At 42.9% G+C, this 23,889-nt stretch overlaps 1 long non-coding RNA gene across 1 annotated transcript in view; it reads left to right on the top strand.

The window, feature by feature from the left end:
* The first annotated feature begins 3,735 nt into the window (after positions 1–3,735).
* The window catches only part of LOC135971955 (uncharacterized), a 41,285-nt gene continuing 21,131 nt past the window's right edge, over positions 3,736–23,889 (top strand). The window contains exons 1-2 of the long non-coding RNA XR_010588399.2: positions 3,736–4,467; positions 13,212–13,293. This is a non-coding gene — a long non-coding RNA (uncharacterized lncRNA). The remainder of the gene's footprint in view (positions 4,468–13,211; positions 13,294–23,889) is intronic.

The following is a 23,889-nucleotide window of genomic DNA, read 5'->3' as shown; positions in this document are numbered from 1 at the left end:
TCCTTATTTTAAAGAAATTCAGAATTTCAAGACAACAACAGAACAAGGGTTGCTGGGAGGCTCCCTGTTCCCATGCTCATGAAGGCAGCCCTGGCTCTGATCTTAAATAAGAAGTGGGGTAAGAGAAGTTCCCTAATCTCTCTGGCATAGTTTACAGTATGTGCCAGATACTCATGGGGAAGAGGTGATGTTTCACTGAAGGCCCAGGGATACGTTCTTCCAGCCTCTGGTGAACAGGAGAGAGAAAAGCCCAAAGTGAATGACTGGGTCACCTTCAAGATACTTTCTGTTCCTCAGAGTCTGTAACTTAAAAGCCCTTATCCTGAAGGGACTCTAATTCTAAGAGGCTGTGCTTTTCTTCCCTACTCTTCACAAACTGAGAACTGCAGCTTTACCACTTATTAACTATCGTGACCTAGGGCTGGTGATTTGTCATCTCTGCCTCAGTTTCCTTATTTGTAAAATGGAGGCAACAGTACTTAACCCATGGAGTGGTTGTGAGGATTAAACTAAACAACTCATGTAAAGTGCTCAGTAGAGTCCAGGTGCGTGGTCAGCTTTCAGTAAAGAGTGATCATTATTGCTATTATTGTGATAAATCCTTGCTTTTGGAAAAGCTTGTATATGAGAAAAAGGCCCTGGGGTGACAATTCGGTTGAAGGCATATGCTACCCCAACAGACCTTTCCTAATTCCTTTTTCTCCAGCTTAACTCCTTTTAAATGTAGAGTCTTTTGAATATGATGAAAGTCCACACACTAACAAAGCCACTGCTGCCAGCAAGGTCACCCAAGGAGAAGCAGCCTTGTCCTGTGGGCGTGCAGAATTGTATGCATTTATGCATACACTCTGGAGGCTTGTACTGCTGTGCTGAACCTCCATGTAGGTTTGTCTCACTGCCTCATTCCAATCCAGGCAGAGGGAGTCTGTTAAATTCCCAACTCAGCTTGGAAGGGTCATCAAGATTCATTTGTTGGAATTGCTGGTGACATCTGAAGCTTTCATAGAAGAGCTTGTTCTTTCCAGAAGAGTATAGAGTCCCTGTCAGTTACTGCTTCCTCCTCTGGCCTCACAGAATAAGGCCGGGGGCGAGCCAGGTCAGTGCAGTATTTTAGGGCAGTTGGCCATCTCTTTATTTGGAACCTTTCTAATATCCACACTCTGGACCTAAAGACTCCCTTAGACCTGGAAAAGCCCCTCTCCCACTCCTCAAACGTTTACTGCTGTGAAAGTGTAGCTCAGCCCCTAGCCTCAGTGCTCTCTGTGGGTCTGGCTTCTCTGCCTCCAGATGGTTCAGGCTGCAGACTGGAATGTTCTATTTCAGCAAATGGAGCATGTTGTTACATTATCTGCACCTTTGCTTTCATCTTGGGGTGGATGACTGAGTATGGACTTGGAGGTTTTGCGTCATAGATTTGTAGTAATAAAAAGAAAACTGACCTTTGTGGAGCACTTTCTGGGCTCCTGGCACTATACTAAGGTGGTTGTTATTTATTCTTACAAGGTGGAAATTATTATCCCATTTTTTTGTAGATGAAGAAACAGAGGTTGTTTTAATGTATTGCCCAAGTGCACATAGCTGATAAGTGGCAAAACCAGCATTTAGGAGAAGCAACTAAGAATAAACATCAGGATAGTGCCAGAGACATGGGTAGAGAAGGCCTGATAGAATCCTGTAACACAGGGACTAAGGGAAGGTATAAAGACCAGCTCTCTGAAAACCTAGAAGTAAGGAGAGCCGAGCCAGATACATCTCCTGCAACGTGTAACTGAGGCATCCTAGTAAATAGGGTGGGAACTGCCCCAGCATGGATGGCTCCTGTGTCTCCCTGGGAAGCAGCACATGAGCTGGTGGAGAGTCCTTGGGCAGGTGTGTGTTGTAGGAGACCTGACCATGCCACTTGGAAACAAGGTTCATGCTGCTTTACAAGAGGCCTCCTAACAGGACCCACTCCAGACCTCTCCCATTAATGGGGATGGTGTCCCATAGCTCCCGATGTCCTGTAGGGTGGGTGGGTTGGACTAGGGAGCTGCTAGGGCTGCTTCAGGTAGGATTCCTTAGCAATGAGCTGCTTAGGGCTACAAACACAGGGACTCACACTTGTATTTCAATGCTTCATGGTTATCCATGAAGGGTAGGGATGAGTTTGGTAGAGGGCAGGAACATCAGTGGGACTTAAGGGTGACAGCGAGCTGCCTATCCCTGACCTCCTTGAGTATGACAATCTCTTTGATATACATACTCGTAATACCAGGTAACTCATATCATAAGTTGTCATTTCACTTTTATTTGTGTGATTCTTTTATTAATATCAAATAATATATCTTCCAATCCATGTCTGCTTTTGCTCATCATTGATTCCCAGTACCTCATACACTGCCTGCCACCTTATAGTGGGTATTCAAATAAGTATTTTTAATTGATTAATTAATGAATGAAAAGAAGTTCTGGAAGTGTGAGAAATTGAAAAAGTGCTTCGGAAGTAGTTGAGTGCTGCCTTTCCTGACTCTGCTGATTAAGTATGTGACAGATACCGTAATTATCAGCATTCCAGATAAGAATCCAGAGAATGCTATCTTTGGCAGTGTCAGAAATACAAGCTTTGTTCTTCTTCACTTGCTGGGAATGCATTAGTCTTTGGATGAAAGGAGGCGTTGGGGCAGTCAATATGCCCTTTGGCTCTGGCCCGGGATTTATCAGTCACAGTTCCCCCATTGAAAGCACGGGGGTCATCAGGAACTAGCCAAAGTAAGAAAAATAGAACTTCAATCTCTGCATGGGGATCTCAGGTCAAGGCAAAAGTCTTGAGGAGGCTGAGAGCAAAAAGATCTGTATGGTTTGAGGGGATCAGAAAGCCCAGCTTGACCCCAACTACTCTCTTATTAGCCTACTTGGAGGGTTGGAAATTATTGTGTTTAGGAATTTCTCTTTGGGCTAAGGTTTTGATTCTTGAAAAACTCTATAATAAAACATTTTCCTGGATAAAGTGCTGCTTTTACCCAGTTCCCACCCCATTTACCAGGATGCCTCAATGACATGTCGTGTGAGATGTAGCTGGCTCGGCTGTTCTTACTTGCAGGTGTCAAGCCATGAGCATGGTAGCATGAATTATTTTGATATATTAACCAGTTGTGCTGAGTAGAGGCATTTCAAAGGCCAGAAGGAAAGTGACAGGTGAAGTTGAATGGGTATTGGGGTGTGGGAGTTTGACAGCAGGTGGGTGTTGGGAGGAGAGATTTTGAGAAGGGTGGTCTCATGGAGTATTCCTGTGGTGGTAAGCAGGAACTTGGTAGAGAAATGTTTCCAGGGCCCTGGCAAATACCCGAGTATGCTCAAGTTGGAAATTTTGAGGAGAGTTTAATGAAGAGACTGCTATAACCATGTGATCGGGTTTAGAGAAATCACACCAAGGACAGTATAGTACTTTAGACTAGCACTAGCATGGTTCTGCCATGCCCCAGGCTGGACGGAGCAAGGAGGGAGAGCAGTTATTAGAATCTGGAGAAGTTATAGGAGAGGCTACTTACAAGACATAGTGGATTAAAGATAGTTTGAAGTTCTTTGATATTCCTTTAAGATTGGGGTCTATGTTCTCCCACCTTGAATCAGAGGGGCCTCGTAACTACTTTGATCAACAGAATGTGACAGACATGATGTTCTAGTTTGTAGGCCCAGGTCTTAAGAGATGGCAGCTTCCACTTCCTTTCTTGGAAACTTCCATTTTCTTTCTTCTTAGAAGACTACTTGCTCTTGGATATAACCACCTTGCTGAGAGGAAACCCTTTGAACCTCAAGGAGAAGCCTACCTGGAGGAGAACTGAAGGCCTCTGCTGACAGCCTTGACGAAGCTCCCAGTTGATGCTGGTTGCAATCATCATCAACTAGCTAGCCACGTGCATAAACCATCTCAGATGTGGATTCTCCAGCTCCAATCAAGCTGCCACATGGAGCAGAGATGAGTCGCCCCACCAAACCCTGTCCAAAGAGTAGGTTCATCCATAAAATAAGTGATCATTGTTGTTTTAAACTGTTAAGTACTGGAGGTAGTTTGTTGCCTACCAATGGATGCTGGAATATAGGAGTTGTGGCCTCAGTAAAGGGACGCAGATAACCTATACTGTGGCAAGAAGGAAGCCAGGAGGACAAACAGCCTGGCCCCTCTCTCCTCCTGCCTACTTATTTACTACTAGTGACCTCCACTGGATGAACCCAACCAAAGCCAGAGGACAAGGAAGCTGTTGATGCTGTCCTTATAGGCCAGCTCCCTGGGACATGCCAGGTTGGAGAAATGTGAAGGGGTGATCTGGAGGGATGAATGGAAGACATATGGAATAAGCACCAGGCACTTTGAAGCTGGACTCATGGAGTTGAACCCAGTTGATAAAGCTCAACTGCCCAACTGCCCAACAGAGCAAGAACAGAAAATTTCTAAGACAAAGGCCAGAGCCTGTTTTACAAGGACTCCAGGTATGTGATCAATAAGGCAGAAAGGAGAAAAATTTTCCAAAGCCATTACTTAAAGGAGTAAGCTGTCAGATGGGATAATCCCCTATGAATGCCAGCCCTGGGCCATGCACTCCCCAACTTCCTGAGCAGTCAGTCTGTTGAGGGGTCTGGGGGCCTGATACACAGTGGAAGATCAGGCTCTGCCTTTATGGCCCATAAAACAAATACTTGTACTTCTAAGGAAATTGGAATAATCTAGCTAAGGAAAAGGGACTCTTCCCTGGGGCTAGAAGTTCCAGATAGACAAACCCAGGTGACGTGGGCAGAATCAAGACTGATGTTGCCTTGCTTGTTAGAGGCTGGTGGCAATGAATCCACTAGCACCTGAAGGGACTCCTGGAACAGTGGAACAGTGGCAGAGAGGGAGGAGCCCCTTCAATCTGCTTCTAGGAGGGCAGGCAGGCCACTCCCTGGGCTCTGGGGCCAGTCACAAAGCCAGAGTGATGCTCCCCAATGTCCAGTAGGAATTTGGTCAAATCTAGTGAGAGCTTTGGAAAATTGCCCTGTTAAAGGGAAATGATAGAGTACCATATTAGAGCTGGGATTCTGTAGTCCAGCTATTTGGATTCAAATTCTGACTCTGCCTCTTGCCAGCTGTATAATTTTGTTTAATTCCTATATGACTTAGTTTTCTTATCAGTAAAATGGTGATAATAATAGTGCATACTACGTGCAGCTTTTAAGGATACATGAGTTTATACTACATACCTAGAGAAACAGCAGGATGAAGTGTCTAAGAGCACAGGCTCTGGAGCCAGATGGCCAGGGTTTGAATCCTGGCTCCACCACTTACTATGTGCATGATGTAGGGCAAGTTATTTAGTTTCTCTGTCTCATTGTCCTCTTTCATGGGGATAATGGCATACCTCCTTCATTTTGGTCATCATAAAGATTAATGAGTTAATCTATGTAAAGGGTTTAGAATGGCACCGATATTTAGCAAGCACTCTGTTAGCTGCAATTAGCACAAGGCCTTGTACATGTTGGTGTGATTGTGTGGCATGTAATAATCATGCAATAACATTTTCTTTCTGCTGGAAGCAGAGACAAGAGGGGGAAACTCACGTGCTTGTGACAGAGTTCTGCCCAGTTCATATTCAACAGATCTCAGAGCTGCCCTGTCTCTTGGTTGATGACACTGTGGGTAGTGAAGTTTTGTCCATTCTCACAGGTGTGATCACACTGGTGTCCGTTTTGTACTCTGCCCCAATCACACCTTAGCTTCTAGGCTGCCTACCAAAGACATTGTCTCCCCAGTGGTGCTCTCAGATCCAGTCTGGCAGCCACCGCCATTGTTGGGTGACTGATGGCTCACGGGAAATGGGGCTTCCCTTCTGCCCTGGGGCCTGGCTGTGAAAGCAAGCACAAGAAAAATGGTATCAATAAAGAAGGCTGCTCCTGGTAGACAGCACCTCTTTTTTTCCAACTAAATGATATGCCTAAGGCATAAACCACAGAGTCTGAAATCTGAGCCAAGCTGGTTGTCTTTTCAGCTTCTGGAACCCACTTGGGACATTGCTACTCCCCTGTGCCTCAAGGGTACCTTTCCTTAAGACCTTGCCCTACAAAGGCCTCATCGTGATTTGCCTATCGGAGCTTGGCTTGCTCTGATAGACAGAGTGCAGGAGTGGGGTGTGGTTGAGCCGCAGCAGCTGCAGGGATATCTTTCAGAGAACTGTGGGCAGGACACAGAACTCCAGTCCTGGCCCTGGCGCTGGCAGGCTGGGTGAAGTCTCTAGTGCTTAACCTCTTTAGGCCTCTTTTTGCAAAATGAAAGCAACATCAACGGACTTCGGGGAGTCTCCTGAGACTAAATCCTTAAAGAGGGAGTTAGAGAAAAGCAGGTGCTGGTGTTCACTGTGTTGACAGAGCAATCATGCTCATCAGAACCCCTGGTTTTAGCGCCCGGGGGGGGCCGTGGAGAGAACTGGGGTGGGGGGGCTCCATCCTCACGCGGATAGTTCTCCTTCCTAGGGCCTCTCTTCCTTCCTCTCTCCCTTCCTATCCCCCAACCTGTCCCAGTGCTTCTTTAGAGGCCAGGAAGATTCTCAGGAATGCTTGCCCCTTGGGCCGGTGTTAGAGCAGGAATCTAGAAGGAAGGTCACGTGTTAGGCCTGCAAAATTTACCCTTCTCCCCAGATGCTTCCATTCCTTTTTACCTCACTGCTCTCCCTTAGATTTTTATTTGGCCTAACTCAGGTCATTTTTTTTTTTTTTAACAAAAAAAGGGGGGAGCTATTGGCATAGTTCTAGCTCAGCAACTCTCCAGGGAGCCTGGCCTGGTCCAGGCATGCATTGGGTTTTCCTTCAGAAATGAGTCTTTTGAGAGCCCGGAGAAGGGCAGCCCTGAGCCTGTTCACTCAGCCTGACCTGGAAAAACTGCAACCCACTGAGAAACTCTGTTCCTCAGCTCTGTCCTTTCTAGAAGGTACCATTCCTCCTGAGAGGACAAAGTGACTGTTCAGTCTCAATCTATCATGTGATGAAAGGAGTGGTACCAACTACAGCAAATAAACTTACAATTTCCAACATCCAACCAAAGAGGCTGACTACAGAATAAAGCTATTCCTATGAAACTGCAATTTTTGCAGATGAAATTTTCAGCCAGCCACCAGAGGGTGCCCATAGAGCTCTCTAAAAATGACCAAAACCTGAAGAATTAGAGGAGAAAATTTCCAGTGCATGGAAGACCAGGACAGAATAGAGCTTATCCCCGCCTGACTTGAACAGATACACAGACCAGCCAAGGAGCTGTGAGGCTGTGGAGAAAAAGAACCAGGGTGAGAGTAACCCCAGATTTTACCTAGATAGGAGCGAAGCAAGTTGCTTCTTGATTTTACATTGGCAATTGTGATAGGACTTTGAGGACTGGCCCAGAAAGCATTTTCATTCCCTAGTAAAACTCTTCCCATTAGCTTCCCATCCATGTGTACAAAGGAAATGCAAATACATGTAAATATTAGCCTGAGTCAAAGTCTTCTTGGAAGGTAAGGCTGCTGTGACTGCTGCTGCTTTAAAAAAATAAAAAAAAAATCCTATAATGCAAGTGAAAGGATAGATTTCCTGAGCCACTGCTTCTGCACCAGGGTGAGGGTTCAGAAGGAAGAAATGGAGGTGCCATGGTTCTCTGAAGAGATGGTCTTGTGTGGAGCACGCCTGGAATGAAAGAATGGGGACAGCTTCCACCCTCTCCCCAGCAGGGCCTGACAAGCAGGCTGTATGGCATTCCTGTATTTCCAGGGCTGGCACAGTGGCTGACACACAGTAGCTACCTGTAAGTGTTCGTTGAATGAGTGAATAAACGACTAGGAAGGGAGCTGGAGTGGGTGTGACACTGTCTGGGCTGGCTGGAGCTTTCACCAGGTTGAGGGATGACGGGGAAAGGAGTAGGTGGGTGTGGGAGGGTAATTTCCCAGTGAGGAGAGATCCTATGTTTCATCTGGGTCGCCTCTGTCTGACGTCATTTTTTGTGGGCAACCAAGGCCCTAAGACAGAGGGTGTGGACTCTGCCCTAATGATAGTCAAACTGCCCAATGGTCCCATTCATTCACACATTTGTCTACTAATTCACAGCTATTGAGTACCTAATGGGAACAGGGGCCTTCATCCCTCATCCCTACGCAGGCGACCCCAGACTGTCCTAGCCACCTTGGTGAACTGGGGATGGGAATGCCGGAGGAAGTGAGCATATGGCTAATACTGGGCCGGGGCTTTGTCTCTCTGGAAATGCAGCCAGCAGGGAGCTGGATGGAGGCAGTTGGGCCATTTGTCTCTCTGGACAAGTGCAGGCAATAAGTGTGTATGTGCTCTGTGTGTGTGTGAGACTATGCAGGTGTGAGTGTGGGTTGCAATAATATTTCACCTTTGCCTGAGGGTCTACCATTTCACAACCGGTTGGCAGCACCCGGCCTACCTTGATGCTGCATACAAGGGAGAGAAGAGGTGATTAATATTTAAATTTGGAAATAGCTGTAGTTTGGAGACAGACATTATCATTCTAATTCATCATAGGAGAAATTATTATGTCCATGCCTTGCAGAGTATAATGTAGCCTCTATACTTGCTCTCTTCCTAATTTTTCTCCCTTGGGGCTGCTTTAATGACAACTTTGGGAGATTACAGCCTTCAGATGAACCAAGGGGGATGCCTGACTTGGAAGAAAGAGAATGGTTTTGGGAATCTTCTTGTTTCTCTCCTCCCCTGCCCATGGCTAAGTCTGTCCTTCTGATACTATAATGAGCATCTTTTCCCCAGCAGACTGAGAAGTGTAGTTTCTTGAGCTATAACCCTTTTAGTTTGCAAATCTCACACTGATGAGGTGCTGATGATTCCTGGGCCCACTCCCAGTAGTGGCCCAGCAGGGTTCACCACACTCTGTGAGCTGTTTGATGGCATAGATTATGTATACATCTAGTCCTTTTAAATTTCTGATCTCCTACAGTTCTTGGCACAGTCCTGTGTACTGGGCAAGGTTAGACCCAAGTGAGAGGCTATTAGGAAAGAGCTTCGACACACCAGCTATAGCTAAAGCAAAGGAAAATGTTCTGGAAAGCTAAGCAGACTCCTGAAGAAGCTTCCATTGGATTTTCCCATCAGATTGCTTTTGTCACAAGATCTTCTCTGGGGAAAACAATCCATTTTTTTTAAAAGGGAAGAAAATAAAACCCATACCTAGAGGCAAAAGATGGCCCAACGTCATCTTTGCCTGAGCTCTCTGTCAAGGAGAATCTTAGTGGAAGCCAAAAGATTATGGAGTTTAGACGTCAACAGAGAGAGTGTGGGTCAGGGAGCAGCTTACCTTAGATACACTCAGCATGGACAGAGGGGAGTCATGTGGATCTGTGAGTGCCATTTTATCAAATACATAGAGATAACCTCTTTTCTATTTATAAGAGCGAACTAATGGGAAGAAGCCAGCTTTAAAACTACCATTTCATCAAGTAAGAATAGAGCAAGCACGATAAACATTTACCTTTTTTTGGGGGGGTCTGTTTAGTAGACACAATTCTACAAGACTCAACTACTTGTTATTAAACAAACTTATCTTGAGTATCTCCTATGTCTCAGGCACCAAGACCTGTACTCATTGGAGACTATGATGGACAACACAACATGAATTTCTTGCCCTCAGGTGGTTTACAATCTAGTGAGGGAGGCAGACAAATGACCAGATGGCATCCGAGAGACCAAGCTTTGCCCGCACTCCTGTGGCCTTGGCTGGGGAATCCTCCTGTGGCCCATGGAAGAGGCAGTTCTCTGAACTGAAGGACTCCACCTCTCTTATGATATAACTGTCCAGAGACGGGCCTCCCTTAGCTGGTCAGAGATTCAGCCCTTGGTAACTCAAGCCAATCCAGTTTCTTGCCTTAAAATTTGTAATTGACATGCTGACAGATGAAGTTAGTTACAGATGGTGAGTGAGCTTAAAGTTTACGGAGGCTTCGGACTGAAGCCACTTGATGAGCCATGTATTCCCAGAGAGTGTGTAAAAGCAAAGGAAGCAACCAGAAGAGAGGATGACAGAGGGGAAGGGGGCGGACTTGGAGAGTCAGCTCCCCTGGATGACAACAACTCCCCTTGCTCCTTATCTTTGTGTCCTGTGAGATTACCATTCTTTAAAATAAATCCCTCTCTTCCTGAGACAAGTAGAGTGAATTTGTTTTTCTTACAAGCAAAAGTTCTGTTTTTAATTCAAAATGTTATAGAACAATGTGCAGTCAGCTTTTCTATCTGCAGGTTCTGCATCCACAGATTTAGCCAGCCTAGGATTGAAACTGTAGTTAGGCCTGTAATGGTTGTGTCTGTAGTGAACATGTACAGATTTTTTTCTTGTTATTATTCCCGAAACAATACAGAATAACAACTCTTTACATAGCATTTACATTGTACCGGTATTATATGCAATCTGGAGATGATTTAAAGTGTACAGGAGGATGTGCATAGATTATATGCAAATACTATGGCATTTTATATCAGGGACTTGAGCATCCATAGATTTTGGTATTTGTGGGGGTGCTCGAAGTAAGCTCCCACAGATATCGACAGATGACTGTATTAGTTTCCCAGGACTGCTGTAATAAATTACCATAAATGTGGTGGGTTAAGACAATAGAAATATGTTCTCTCACAGTTCTGGAGACAAGAATCCAAATTTAAGGTGTCAGGAGGGTTGATTGTCTCTGAGGTTGTGAAGAGAAACTGTTCCATGCCTGTCTCCTAGCTTTCTGGTGGCTCTCAGCAATCCTGGTGTTCCTTGCCTTGTAGACACATGGCTTCAATCTCTCAGTCCCACTTCACATAGCTTTTCTTCACATGTCTCTGTATTTTCCTTTTCTGCTTCTTATAAGGAATGCTTATCATTGCAGTTAGGACCCACCCTAATCCAGGATGATCTCATCTAGAAATCCTTACCTTAATTACATCTATAAAGACCCTTGTTCCAAATAAGGTCACATTCTGAGGTACCATTCAACCCACAACAAACAAGGCACCAATGTGTTCATTGCTGGGTTACTCAATTGGTGGATCATACATGTGCTTACACAACCGACAAAGCAGAGGCACTCAGGGAGGAAGTGGGGAGAGAGAGGTATTTTTTTAAAAAAGAATTTGATATTAAAATACAATTGAAGTTCTTATAGGAAAAGTTATGATTTAGGATTGTTTTAATTTTACGGAAGTGGAAAAATAACACCATACTGTTCTCTGTATCTGGGGTCTCCAAAGCTATTAATGTCCTTAGTGAATTGTAAATAGTTGAGTGTTGTTAGAAGGTAGAATGTAGAAGAGTAGAAGAGTCATTTTCCCTGCTGGTGGTGGTTTGTTTGTTTTGTGTCTTGCAGTTATTGAGGCCACAGGTGACTGTAGCAGGAACAACAACTATGTTATCAACATAAGTGGTAGAGGATTAAATGGGGATGAAGAAGATTGTTAAGTGTAGATTACTTTTGCAAGAAGCTCAATTGTGAGGTGAAAGAAAGATTTCGGAGTCTCTGAAATGTGGTCTATGACCTCAGAAAGTTGACTGTTGTTTGTGACAGATCTGGTGTTTCTGACTAAATGCTACAATTAACTCTAACTGCTGTCAGAACTTCTCAGGGATGGCATCCACTGATGACGTCTCTTAACCAGTACAAACTGAGGTTCTTAGCCAGGCCGGAAGCCCCCTGACCCTGTACCATCATGCCCTGAGTAAAACAGCACCTTACCACCATGTTAATCCTATAGCGTGACACACAAGAAACTTACTGTAACCTGAGCATGCCATGCCAATGCCCTCTTGGTCCCTTGTACAAGCTATTTCCCCTGCCTGGGATGTCCTTCCCCCTTGTTTACCTACTCATCTGTCAAAGCTCACCTAGAATATTCCCCATGTGTTCTACCCTCCTTCAGGAAATTGCTCGTTCTTTAGAGCCCCATAGCACTGTTAGAAGTATGTAACACTCATCACTGTATTATGGAATTCCTTAATTTTCTGCTTCTCCTATTAACTCATTGAAATCAGGATCCCCATTTTTCCTTCTTCTAGTCCTCAACTCCTTGCACAGTATTGGGCAGATGGTAGGACTTCCATAAACATGTATTAAATAAGTGAATTTACGGTGAATATGTCCAGATACTCAATACATATTAAGGGGCACACTTGGATGTCTAACAAAGGAAACCAGTCCGGAGGGGGAGTGAGAGAGGGAAACTGGGAGACTCATTATCAGCATCTATCAACTACCTCCATTACTACTGGAATCCAGGTTTTCAGCAGTATCCACTCACTTCCAAGCAGCCATGTGCTTAGGAGAAACTTACCCTTCCCCAGCCCAAGGGTGGGTCTGATTGATCTAAGAGCAATTGTATTTCCTTGCCAGTGACTGATTCAAAAATAGGCATGTCACCAATTCTGGCCCACAAGACATGGGAGACTTCTGAGAAATGTTTTCTTGTTCCTAAGAAATGAAAAACTGCTTTTTACTATAGTTTGGATGCTTGTCCCCACCAAATTTCATGTTGAAATGTAATCGTCAGAGTGACAGTGTTGGGAGGTGGGACCTAATGGGAGGTGTGTGGGTCATGGGAGCAGATCCCTCATAAATAGATTAATGCCCTCCCGGGGTTGGGGTAGGTCGGGGGTGGGGTGAGTTCTCACTCTATTAGATCCCAGGGTTGCTCATGGTTAAAAAGAGCCTGGAACCGGCCGGGCGCGGTGGCTCATACCTGTAATCCCAGCACTTTGGGAAGCCGAGTCGGGTGGATCACGAGGTCAGGAGATCGAGACCATCTTGGGTAACACCGTGAAACCCCGTCTCTACTAAAAATAAAAAAAAAATTAGCCGGGCGTAGTGGCAGGCGCCTGTAGTCCCAGCTACTCGGGAGGCTGAGGCAGGAGAATGGCGTGAACCTGGGAGGCGGAACTTGCAGTGAGCCCACACCACTGCACTCCAGCCTGGAGGACAGAGCGAAACTCTGTCTCAAAAAAAAAAAAAAAAAGAAAAAAAAAGCGCCTGGCACCTCCTGCCCCCTCACTTGCTTCCTCTCTTGCTGGGTGATCTCCGCACAAGCCAGGTCCCCTTTGGCTTTTGCCATGAGTGGAAGCAGCCTTAGGCCCTCATAATCAGGAGCCAAATAAACCTTTTTTCTTTATAAATTGCGCAGCCTCAGGCATTCCTTTACAGTAATACAAAACAGACCTGACACTTTCTCTTCTTCCTCAGGGTGCTGTTATGTCCGAAGCCATCTTGCCATGAGCAGCCTGAGAATGGAGCCAATGACTGAGGGTGGCAGAGGAGAAAGAAGGTAAGAGTCTGAATCTGTAATAACGGGGCTGGCCACTGAACCTGTCTACCCAACCCTATTCCCCTTGGGAATTACGGTTATCCCAATCAATGAATTTTTAAAAATTGTTTAAGGGTATTTGAATCTGGTTTCTATGACTTGAAGCCAAAAGCATTCTAGCTAAAATAACTTGCCATGTGGTAAATGTTTATTAAACATTTTAAATAAACATTTATTAATGTTTATTAAACATAACTTGATTTTAAAGTAGTGGTCTTAGAAGTGAAAAAGCATGTCCCCTGTGAGTCTGTCATGCAATGGGATTTGGAAAAGTGAAATACAGTATTCTTATGGTCATCTCCTTATAAGTCCACACTTATTTTGTTTATTCGACTCTACCACTCAGACAGTACAGGCTAAACTTATTTTCCTGGAAGATTAAGAAAAATCTGGCCATGAGTTATGCAAGGGGAAGTAAACAAAGTCACAGGACACAGACAGAAAACCTCGTTTCCGCTCAGTCTCTGACCCAAAGGAAAAGTCACTTTGGGGAGATACATAAAGTTTTAAAAATTGAAGTGCAATTAAGTGTAGTTAAGTTTTAAAAAATTAAATCTGGGTTCCACTGGCACAGGAATAGACCAATGAAATGGAATAGGAAATCAAGAAGTAGACCCAGATACATACAGGGATTTAGCATATGATAAAACACTCATTTCAAATCAGTGGGGGAAAACTGGATTTTTTATCAATGGTGTCTGGACCATAGGGCAGTCAGCTGTAACAGTAAATACATGTTAAAAGTTAGAGCTATACCTCACACCTTGCCAAATAAATCTCAGATGGGTGGGTCAGAGATTTTATAAACATGTGAAACCGTAAAATATGAAAGAAATCATAAAAGATTTTTTGTTGTAATTTATAGCTGGAAAAAACCTTTTAAAACATGACACAAATTACAGCAGTCGTAAAATAAAGACTGAAAAATTCAACTGTGCTTTAAAAAACATCTGCATGCAAAAATGACAATAGCAAGTCAAAAGTCAACGGACAAGTTGAGAAACATATTTGCAACTCATTGGTACACAATGAATCCTAGCCAGTAAGGAAAAGACCAAGAAACCAACAGAAAAATGAGCAAAGGACATTATATCAGGTGATACAGATTGGCAATTTAGCAGTATTTATTGAAATTATAAATATACATACACATTGATTCAATAATTTCATTTCTAGAGATTATAATACTCAAATATTCATAACTCTATTTATAGCAATTATATTAAATTACAGACACACTCTTATGCATGGAAATCATTTATGAATAAGGTTAATCATTGCAGCATTGTTTGTAGTACCAAAAAATTGGAAGTAACGTAAATGATCATCAATCGAAGAGTAGTTACACAAATGATACCATTTGTCTAATGTAATGAATTACTAGTCATCAAAAAAAAAAAAAAAAAGATTGAGGGAAAAGATTGAAGAGTTCTTTGTATAGTGAAATGATGTGGCATCATCTCCAAAATACATTAAGTGAAAAAAGCAAGGTACAGAACAGAATAGTGAGTTACTATTTGTGTAAATAGAAGATGATGGATGGTGTCTTATACAAATTCACTTGTATATTTCTGCAAGGAAAAGTAGGAAGTCAGTGACACTGATGCCCTCAGAGGGGAAACAGGGCGGCTGGTGCCTGTGGGTGGGAGGGAGGTTTCACTATATATAATTGTATACCTTTTGAATTATGAACTATGTGAATGTATTACCTATTCCAGTTCCAAAATAAATATATTACCTTTTAAAAGGTATTTTGAAACCGAGAAAGAGAAATAGAAAACCCTCAACACTTTACAAATGAAAACTAAAGATGAGGAACTGCAAATCTGATTCAATAAATGCAGCCCCCATATCTAACATGATTAGGGCCTAACATCCGCACAAACATCTTCAGCCTTTCTACCAACCTCAGGTAGACTAGGATTTGATTTGTCAACCTTAACCCCTCCCTGCCACATCCCGTTCCTCCTGCTTTAAGGTCAGGTCTGTCTGCCTGGGATTTGCCTTTGGGCTCTGTTGTCCTCACACCCTGCATTGATGACCGGCAGCGGAGCACCAAGCCGAGGGCCTCCTACATTGCTCTTCTAAGCACAACTCATGGGCGTGATTGTTTGTCTGAAGGATGCAAAGGTAGTTGAGATGTTTAATGTCGAAATATTAGACTAAGGTTGAAGAAAATGAAGCAGTTCAAGGTAGGAGGTTTTTACCTGTAGGTGTCGTAATGGGATGGTAAGAAGAAAAGATAATAAATCATAGAGAGCAGGAGAATAAACTACTTGCCATACTTCAACTGGATTTTTCTCTTGTTGGAGCTCTGTAGTTGATGCCTTATTAACATCAGAGGGGATTTGATGACTTGTCATATTCAGTCCTGACTATTGAAATGAAAAGGATAGAAAATGAAAAGTATGGAAAATGAAAATCAATTGCATTCTTTAATTTTAGTCATTCCATTCCTGGAGCATATTGAATACCACTTTGGGTTCTTTCATTGTTCAGGTTATTAATAACAAAGAGCCAAAGTATTTCACATTCCTAAAGAGTCTTTCATCTCAAAGGAGCCAATGTAATTCACTAATTCAGTTACCTGAACTACATTTGGTAATTATTTGAGGATCACTTCACCCAGGGGTGAATTTCGACGGGTTGTGTGACACAGCCGACAGTCACTTCATTCTCCAGTCAGTGCAAAAGAAAAATGAATAGCTAATGGGGGATGTCCTCCTAAAGGATTTTCCCAGTGAAAACTTCTGGGAGATGGATGCTGAAAGAATGTAATTAATTGCCCGAAATTAATACCTCCAACCTTACTCAAGGTTTTCTGACCTCTTTACTAGTGTCAGGGTGGAGAGGTGGCTTATCTCAGAATGGGGCCTTCTAGCAGCTGAGAGACCTGTGAATAGCAGGCAGTCCATTGCTATCTCGTTTTACACTCATGTATTTTTTTTTTTAGTGATTATAAACGGTATTGTATTTATATATTCCACATATTCACTTTTAGAATATAGAAATACAATTCACTTTTTAATTGTCACAATTGATTTTCATACGTTGATCTTATGTCAGTGACCTCGCTGAACTCAGTTTAAGGAATGTTTTTGTAGATTCCTTGAGATTTTCTATGCAAACTATCACTGCATCTGCAAATAGAGTTAATTTTAGTCCTTCCTTTCTTCTCTGTGTGCCTTTTATTACCTTTTCTTGCCTTATTGAGCCGGCTAGATCACAGTTGGACAGCAGTGGTGACTGCAGACAGTCTGGCAGACATGCTTGCCTTATACGTGATCTCAGGGGAAAAGCAGTCTTCTATAATTATAATGTTAGTTGTGGTTTTTTCGTAGATGTTCTTTATCAAATTGAGAAGGTTTCCCACTATTCCTAGTTTTCTGAGAGTTTTTATCATTAATCGGTGTCAAATTTTGTCAAGTGTCTTTTCTGTGTCTACTGATATGATCATGTGATTTTTTTCCTTTTTAATTTATTAATATGGTATATTACATTGATTGGTTCTTGAACATTGAACCAGCCTTGCATCCTATGAACAGCCATCATTCCAATGTTACCTCATTTTAAAGTTCATATATAAGAAACAGTGTCTCAGTAATATGACCCTAATTTGGAGGAAGGGGATAAGGGATGAGAAACGAGCTCATCCAACAAAGGCATTTGCCTTGGTCCACCTGACTGGATCAAATAAGCTTTCTGGCCAGGCGCGGTGGCTCACACCTGTAATTCCAGCACTTTGGGAGGCTAAGGCAGACAGATTGCTTGAGCTTAGGAGTTTGAGACCGGCCTGGGCAACATGGTGAAACCCTATCTCTACAAAAATACAAAAATGAGCTGGGCATGGCGGTACATGCCTGTAGTCCCAGCTACTTGGGAGGCTGAGGTGGGAGGATGGCTTGAACCCAGGAGGCAGAAGTTGCAGTGAGCCAAGATGGTGCCACTGCACTCCAGCCTGTGTGATAGAACCAGATCCTGTGTCAAAAGAAAAAAAAAGGTGGCAAGAGGTACTGAGGTCCAAGAGATGATATATCTAGCACTCCCTTCCGCCTCAATGAATCCAACAAGAACCAAAGACCTTCCATCTTCTCCATACTACTTATGCTGTAAATACTTTCTCTTAATTTTTATGTCATCTTTCCTCTTTTATTTCTCCCATCATCATTCCAAAACCCATTCAGAAGGATGTATTTGCAGGCATGTTGTTGGGGTGGTACAGTGGAGTGGGGAAAGAAAGAGGTAAGATGTGATGCAAATAGAATATATTCTGTCTGAATGATCCATTTTAACGATCTGTGTTTGTGTAGAGATGTTTGAGAGCATGAGAAAGGAAGTCAAGGACAGCTTGACCATCCCCGGCAGAGTCTGGAGTTTGGCAGCCGGGAATGGAGATAGTGTGCAGAGTGAACAAAGATCCAAGATGGGCTGAGAGCCACTGAGTGACAACACACTTTCTGAATGGACATGACTCCTCAGATTCCTCTGGTCTCTCTCTGACACCTCACAGAGCAGCTGCCACGCCTCACCACTCTCAGGCTCATTAGTTATTCTTTAGGGGGTTAGAGCACAGCATGAAGGAAGCAGGGGTGATTGGTTTTATTCCTGCAATGATTAGGGCATTTTGCACCGCTTAGTGGCCCTGTCCTGCTCCCTGAGGCTAGTCTACAGGAGGGAAATATTTGTCCTGCAGAGGAACCAACAGGTGGGAAATGTTGGTCCTGCAGAGGAACCAACTGGCATCACCAGATGCATTGGCAACGTTGGAAAAATACAATCTCATGAGCAATGGTATGCCCCATGTGTCCTAAATGTTTTTCTGTGCCAGTGATTTTCAAATATTTTAGCCTTTAAGCTTTTTTCCCCCCTCCAACTGAAATCTTACGGGGAAACTCATCAAAGAGAAGAGCAGCTGTTCTGATTCAAGTTTAGCAGAATTCAGAGATCCATGTAAAGGATTCCTTTCCTCCTCTGAACTCTGCCACAACATTTTCTGCCACAATCATCTCAATAAGCAAAATTTTAAAACTACTGTATTGTGTGTTCTTTAATGCTGGTTAATGTTCTTACCTAATTTTAAAGAGGAAGAGACTGAGGCATGAAGGGGCTAAATAACCAACTTTTCCAAGTCAATGCCATGAGTTTGCATCAGTCAGGAACTGTGCTTGTCTGATCTGAAAACTGGTTTAAACAAGGCAGGGCTTTATTTTCCTCCAACCTAAGAGGACAGTGTAGGGCAGTGTAGGGCCGATGTGGTGGGGCTTATGAGGTCTTTGAGGACCTAGGCTCTTTGCAGCCCAACATTCCATAATCTCTAGGATGGATCCTCATCCCATGTTTATGATATGATTTCTAGAGCTCCAGCTACCTGATCAGCACACAGAAGATGTAGAAAGAGGGAGAATAGAAATAGAAGGGGCTTTCTAGAAAGGCTTGATGACTTTCGCTTACATCTGAGATGAGTAACTTAAAAAATTAAGCTGGCATAATGACACCCTGATAGGGTTTGGCTCTGTGTCCCCACCCAAATCTCATCTCGAATTGTAATCACCACGTGTTGAGGGAGGGACCTGGTGGAAGGTGATGGGATCATGGGGATTCTCACGAGATCTCATAATTTAAAGTACGTGGCAGTCTCCCTCCTCCGTCTCTGGCAGTCTCCCTTCTCCGCCTCCTGCCACCATGTAAGACATGCTTTGCTTCCCCTTCACCTTCCTCCATGATTGTGTTTCCTGAGGCCTCCCCAGCCATGCAAAACTGTGAGTCAATTAAACGTCTTTTCTTTATAAATTACTCAGTCTCAGGTGGTTCTTTATAGTAGCGTGAAAATGAACTAATACACACCCTTTCCCCAAGCAATATAGGAGCTCTGCCAGTGAGGAAGGGGAGAGCTGACATTGGTGGATAACTAACAGTTTGGCACAAACATATGTGTAAAAAGTATGCCTCTAAGTGAGCACATGTCCTGGATTTATCCCAATTGCAAATAAGCTGCCTGTTCTCATAAACACACCAAGTCAAAATTTCAGCACCTAAATGTTTTTTTCTCATTTTGTTTCTTATTCAGAAGAGGCTCAAAACTCCTTTGTCAGATTAGTGTCCTGAATTTTATTTTAGAAAAGAAGGTGTTCATAAAGCAACCTAACTTGTTATTTGTTAAAATTGCTTGACAAAGGAAATTTTATTTTCAAAATATTGTATATGTTTTGGATTGTCTTCAGACCATAATCCTGCTCTATGAGGGCAAGTGGCAGGTAGGAAGCTGTAGGTTAGCAATATGTAGTTTGTGACTGAAAGTGGAAGTTGGATTACACTTCAGGGCGCACAGATCCCTGCCCTTTGACCTTTTACCACAGGAGGGTCTTTATTAGCTTCTCACTAAGGCATTCCTGTTCTCCACCTGCTTTCCTGACCACCTCACAAGGGTGATGGGGGCATTGTTGGTTCAGAGTGGACCACCACTGCCTGTGGTGTGGTATGGAAGACAAAGAATGGACCTGGATTGAAAAGACCTGGATTCAACTCTGCCTTCGTGACCCTTTGACAAGCCACCTCAGTCCTCCAGGACTTGTTTCCTGTTTAGTAAAATGAGAGGATTAGACTAGATGGGCTCTATGGACATTTCCAAATCAAACATTCTGATATTGTGTCTCCTGCTGCCATCCCCTGTCCTTTGTCCTCACATGGGCTGGAATGTGAGGTACAAATGCTGCCAGTCACTGGATAAGGATTCTTAAAAGTCATCTGCTCACTTTCTTCCACCAGGAAGAATTATAATAAAAATTAGCCTGTTTCCTTAAGTTTCATGGATTTGTTTTCTAGATCCTAGAAGGTTTTCCTAATGTAGGTCTTTAACTAAAATGCCTCCAGTTAGATTTAATGCCCATTTTCTCTTGCCCTGTTGATTATATGGCTGTCTGGATGTTCATAGGAAAACACAAAATCACAATTGCAATAGGATGAAGAACAATTCTCAAAGGAATGGGATCCAGATTGCTCACTGTCTATTTATGAGTTCACTTTTTTTTTTTTTTTGAGACTGAGTCTCACTCTGTTGCCCAGGCTGGAGTGCAGTGGTGTGATCTTGGCTCACTGCAACCTCCGCCTTCTGGGTTCAAGGACTCTCCTGGCTGGCTGGGATTACAGGAGTGTGCCATTGTGTCTGGCTAATTTTTGTATTTTTATTGGAGACAGGGTTTCACCATGCTGGCCAACCTGGTCTTAAATTTCTGTGATTCACCTGCCTCGGTCTCCCAAAGTGCTGGGATTATAGGCACGAGCCACCGCACCTGGCCGAGTTCACTTTTTAACTGACTCAGTCAATCGAGAAAACTGGGTGCCTGCTATGTGCCAGTCTCTACACGGAAAATATGGGCTCCAATGCTTGCCTGATCTATTTTGCAGGTCAATGTGCTACTATGTGCTAGTCTCTGTCTCATGTGTATCACTTTCTTATGTAGTCTTAACCATATGATGTAGGCATTTGCCATTGAATTCTATTGTTTCTGTCTGCTGCTGCTTTGACAGGAAACTGTGCAATACCCTTTTCCCAATCATTTATTTACCTAATCTTTTTGGTAACTATTATGTGCTAGGGACCAGAGATATAACTGACCAAGACAGACAGGGTTTATCTGACAGGACTGTCAATCTATTAATCATAGTGCCCTACTTACTCCCAAGCACAAGCCTGACCAATCATGAAATGTCATGTCCCTTAGGCCAGTGATTAGACCAGGGTCTGGGAGAATGACCAAAGTAGGACCAGTTAGAGTCCTCATATGCCATATGATCCAATGTTGGTTGCTGGAAATAGAGGGCTTCTCTTTATTCATTTGAGCCTTGGATTCAGATGTATATACTACCTACCCCCACTAATGTACTTTGCAGTTTTAAAAACCAATACATTTCCTTTTTGCTTAAGCTATTAGATTGAACCATATGAAAATGTCATTTTTGCAGGTTGAATGTCAGAATTTCATCTGATTTAACCTTGTAGTTTACATTTCTGCTGCCTATAATTGAATGAGTCCTGACTAATATGGGAGTACTGTTATCTCCAACTTAGATGAGGAACATGAAGCAAGGGGTATTTGGTCAAGGTCATTTTGCTATTAAGTATAGCAGGAACTAAAACCCAGGTGGCTTCAAAGCACATGTTCTTGATGAGTATAATAGCTAGAAAAGTTGCTACCTAAACTGGGCCTCCCCTCATCCCCCACTGTCAAACGGAAACAAAGATAAATATAGTCAATTAACTCTGATTACTAAAGACTCTGATAAGAATTGAACATCTTAGTTAAAACAAATAATCAACTTTTATCTGTTTAACTATAGATAAACAGAAACCAAACGAATGAATTAACTCATTGCTAACATTAGGAACTTCAGCCACTTTGGGGCTGCAGCGCTGACATCTGCCCATCTAGCTGGCTTTGAAAAAACCATTTGCTCTGGGAAAACAAGCATCATCTCAACCACCTAAAGTCAAACAACAGGTCCTTGAATTCAAACTTGTTTTGAAAAAAAATTATGATGGAGACACAACTTGAGTCCTCTTATTACCCATCCATTTCTCTTTAGAAGTAATATATGAATAAAAAAAAAATACTTGGAAATCTCCTAAGATTTTCTCACTACTTGAAGTAGGAAGTCCCAACAGATAGTTCATTCCCATTTGGTGAAGAAAGCAGCTAAAATGGAGGTTTGAGATGAATGCTTAGCAGCTGGAAGTTGCTGCATGGGGCGATAGCAGGAGAAAGGAAGCAGGTGCAAGTTCCTGCTGCTTTTATTTGGGGGAAGATGCTGGGGGAGGGCTTACAAGCTTGATGCCTTGATCATTTATTTCTGAGTCCAGAATAATTGTCTCCCACACACTTACCTAGAACCTCTGTGGTCTTGGTTCTGAATAGGTTCATCTATTTTTAATGGCTACCCAAATACTATTAAGCTAATTCTTGCATTCCTTTGCTCTTCCTATTTAAAAATAAAAGTTCTGATAGTAATAGATGTCCCTGCCATTGTGACGAAGAGGATCACCTACAGATGCTCTCTGAACAGAAAAAATGGAACGTGAGATTCACATATCTATGCTTATAATTCTCCACATTTACAACCTCTTCTTAGTCTTTAAAAAAAAAATCTAATGATTTAGGTGCAGAGTTCTTTTTTCTTAATTGTATTGCTGGACTTATCTTAAACATAATCTGTAAGACTCTCAACATAATATCATTTATCCAGTATTTTTTATTGTACTAAATTTCAGGACTAATCTAAGTTTAAACTCTTTATTTTAGAAAATCAGTAACAGCAGCTAATTAGCACATCTCATTGCGGATGTATTTGCCAACCAATTTCAGAGACTCATTTGCCTGTTAAGAGATTTTATTGAACACCAGCACCACAGACTCTCCTTTTTTTCTAGTAAACAGCTCATGCTTATTATCTTATTACAGGAATGCCACTGGTTAAATCAGGCTCTGAATATAAATAGCCATATTACTGCCATCAGGCATCAATGTTTATTTAGTGGCTGTGAGTCATGCATACCTCTTTGATCGGGTTTGGAATGAGCCATTGCCGTTTTTGTTCAAAAAGGTTATTTGCAAAGGCTACAGAAGTATCAGTTAGATTAAACATGAAATTAATCAGCGTGGAATTTTATCAGCCATTTCTGCCACCAAACACCAGGTGTCAAGAGCATGTGCAAATGAGGGCTGAACATAATGAAACTGGGGACAGCTTAGTAGGAAGGTCAGAAAAGATTCCAAGAGGTCTGAGGGAGGAAAGGTGGAGGGAGGCAGCAAGGGAGGTGGGAAGACAGGCAGGCAGGTAATACTGAAGGCCTGCTGAATCATCTGGAACTACTTGGCAGTTTTACACAGCATATCTCATAGCACAGTGTGTGGAATGGGAGTTAGGTGACCTGCAAGCTTGAGCTCTGATCTGCCCAGTCTAGTGATCTTAGGAAAACAACTTAATGCATACAGGCATTACAAAGCATACAGATAAAACATACGACAAACTTGTACAAAAGCAGGGAAACCACCTCAGTGTTTCTCTAGACTAAAAATATCAGAGAGAAATAGACCCAAGGCAGATGCGATGTGGCTTTTTGTTGATGAAACTATGATGGCAGAGAACATGTGGCCCTTTAACTGGAGGGCTCACTTAAACTGGGTCTGTTCCGTCGTTCAACATTTAGTGTATCCTCAGCTTGTCAGGCACAGTGCTGAGCAGGCCTGTGAGTAATTATACCATGGTTAGTGCAATGATGATTGCCACTATAAATTCCTGTTGACCTCATTCTCAACCCCGCTTTCAGCACTGCTCGGCAATTCTGATACATTCCTCCGAGCGACTCTCCCCGCCATTGTCCGCGAAGCCAATTTCTAGCATTCCCTGCTGTCTTCGAGCTTCTGTCTTCCCAGTCTCCATTCTGCTTACTCTCAATGAATGATCAGACCTTTCCTACAGTGAAAATAAATTTGTCTACATTCACACTGATCCACTCCCTCTCCCATATTCTCATCACAGGGAATGTCTTTCTTCTTAAAA

Source organism: Macaca fascicularis, chromosome 7, assembly GCF_037993035.2.
Source record: "Macaca fascicularis isolate 582-1 chromosome 7, T2T-MFA8v1.1".
Classification (NCBI taxonomy): Eukaryota; Metazoa; Chordata; class Mammalia; order Primates; family Cercopithecidae; genus Macaca; species Macaca fascicularis.
This window is presented reverse-complemented; position numbering and strand designations above follow the sequence as displayed.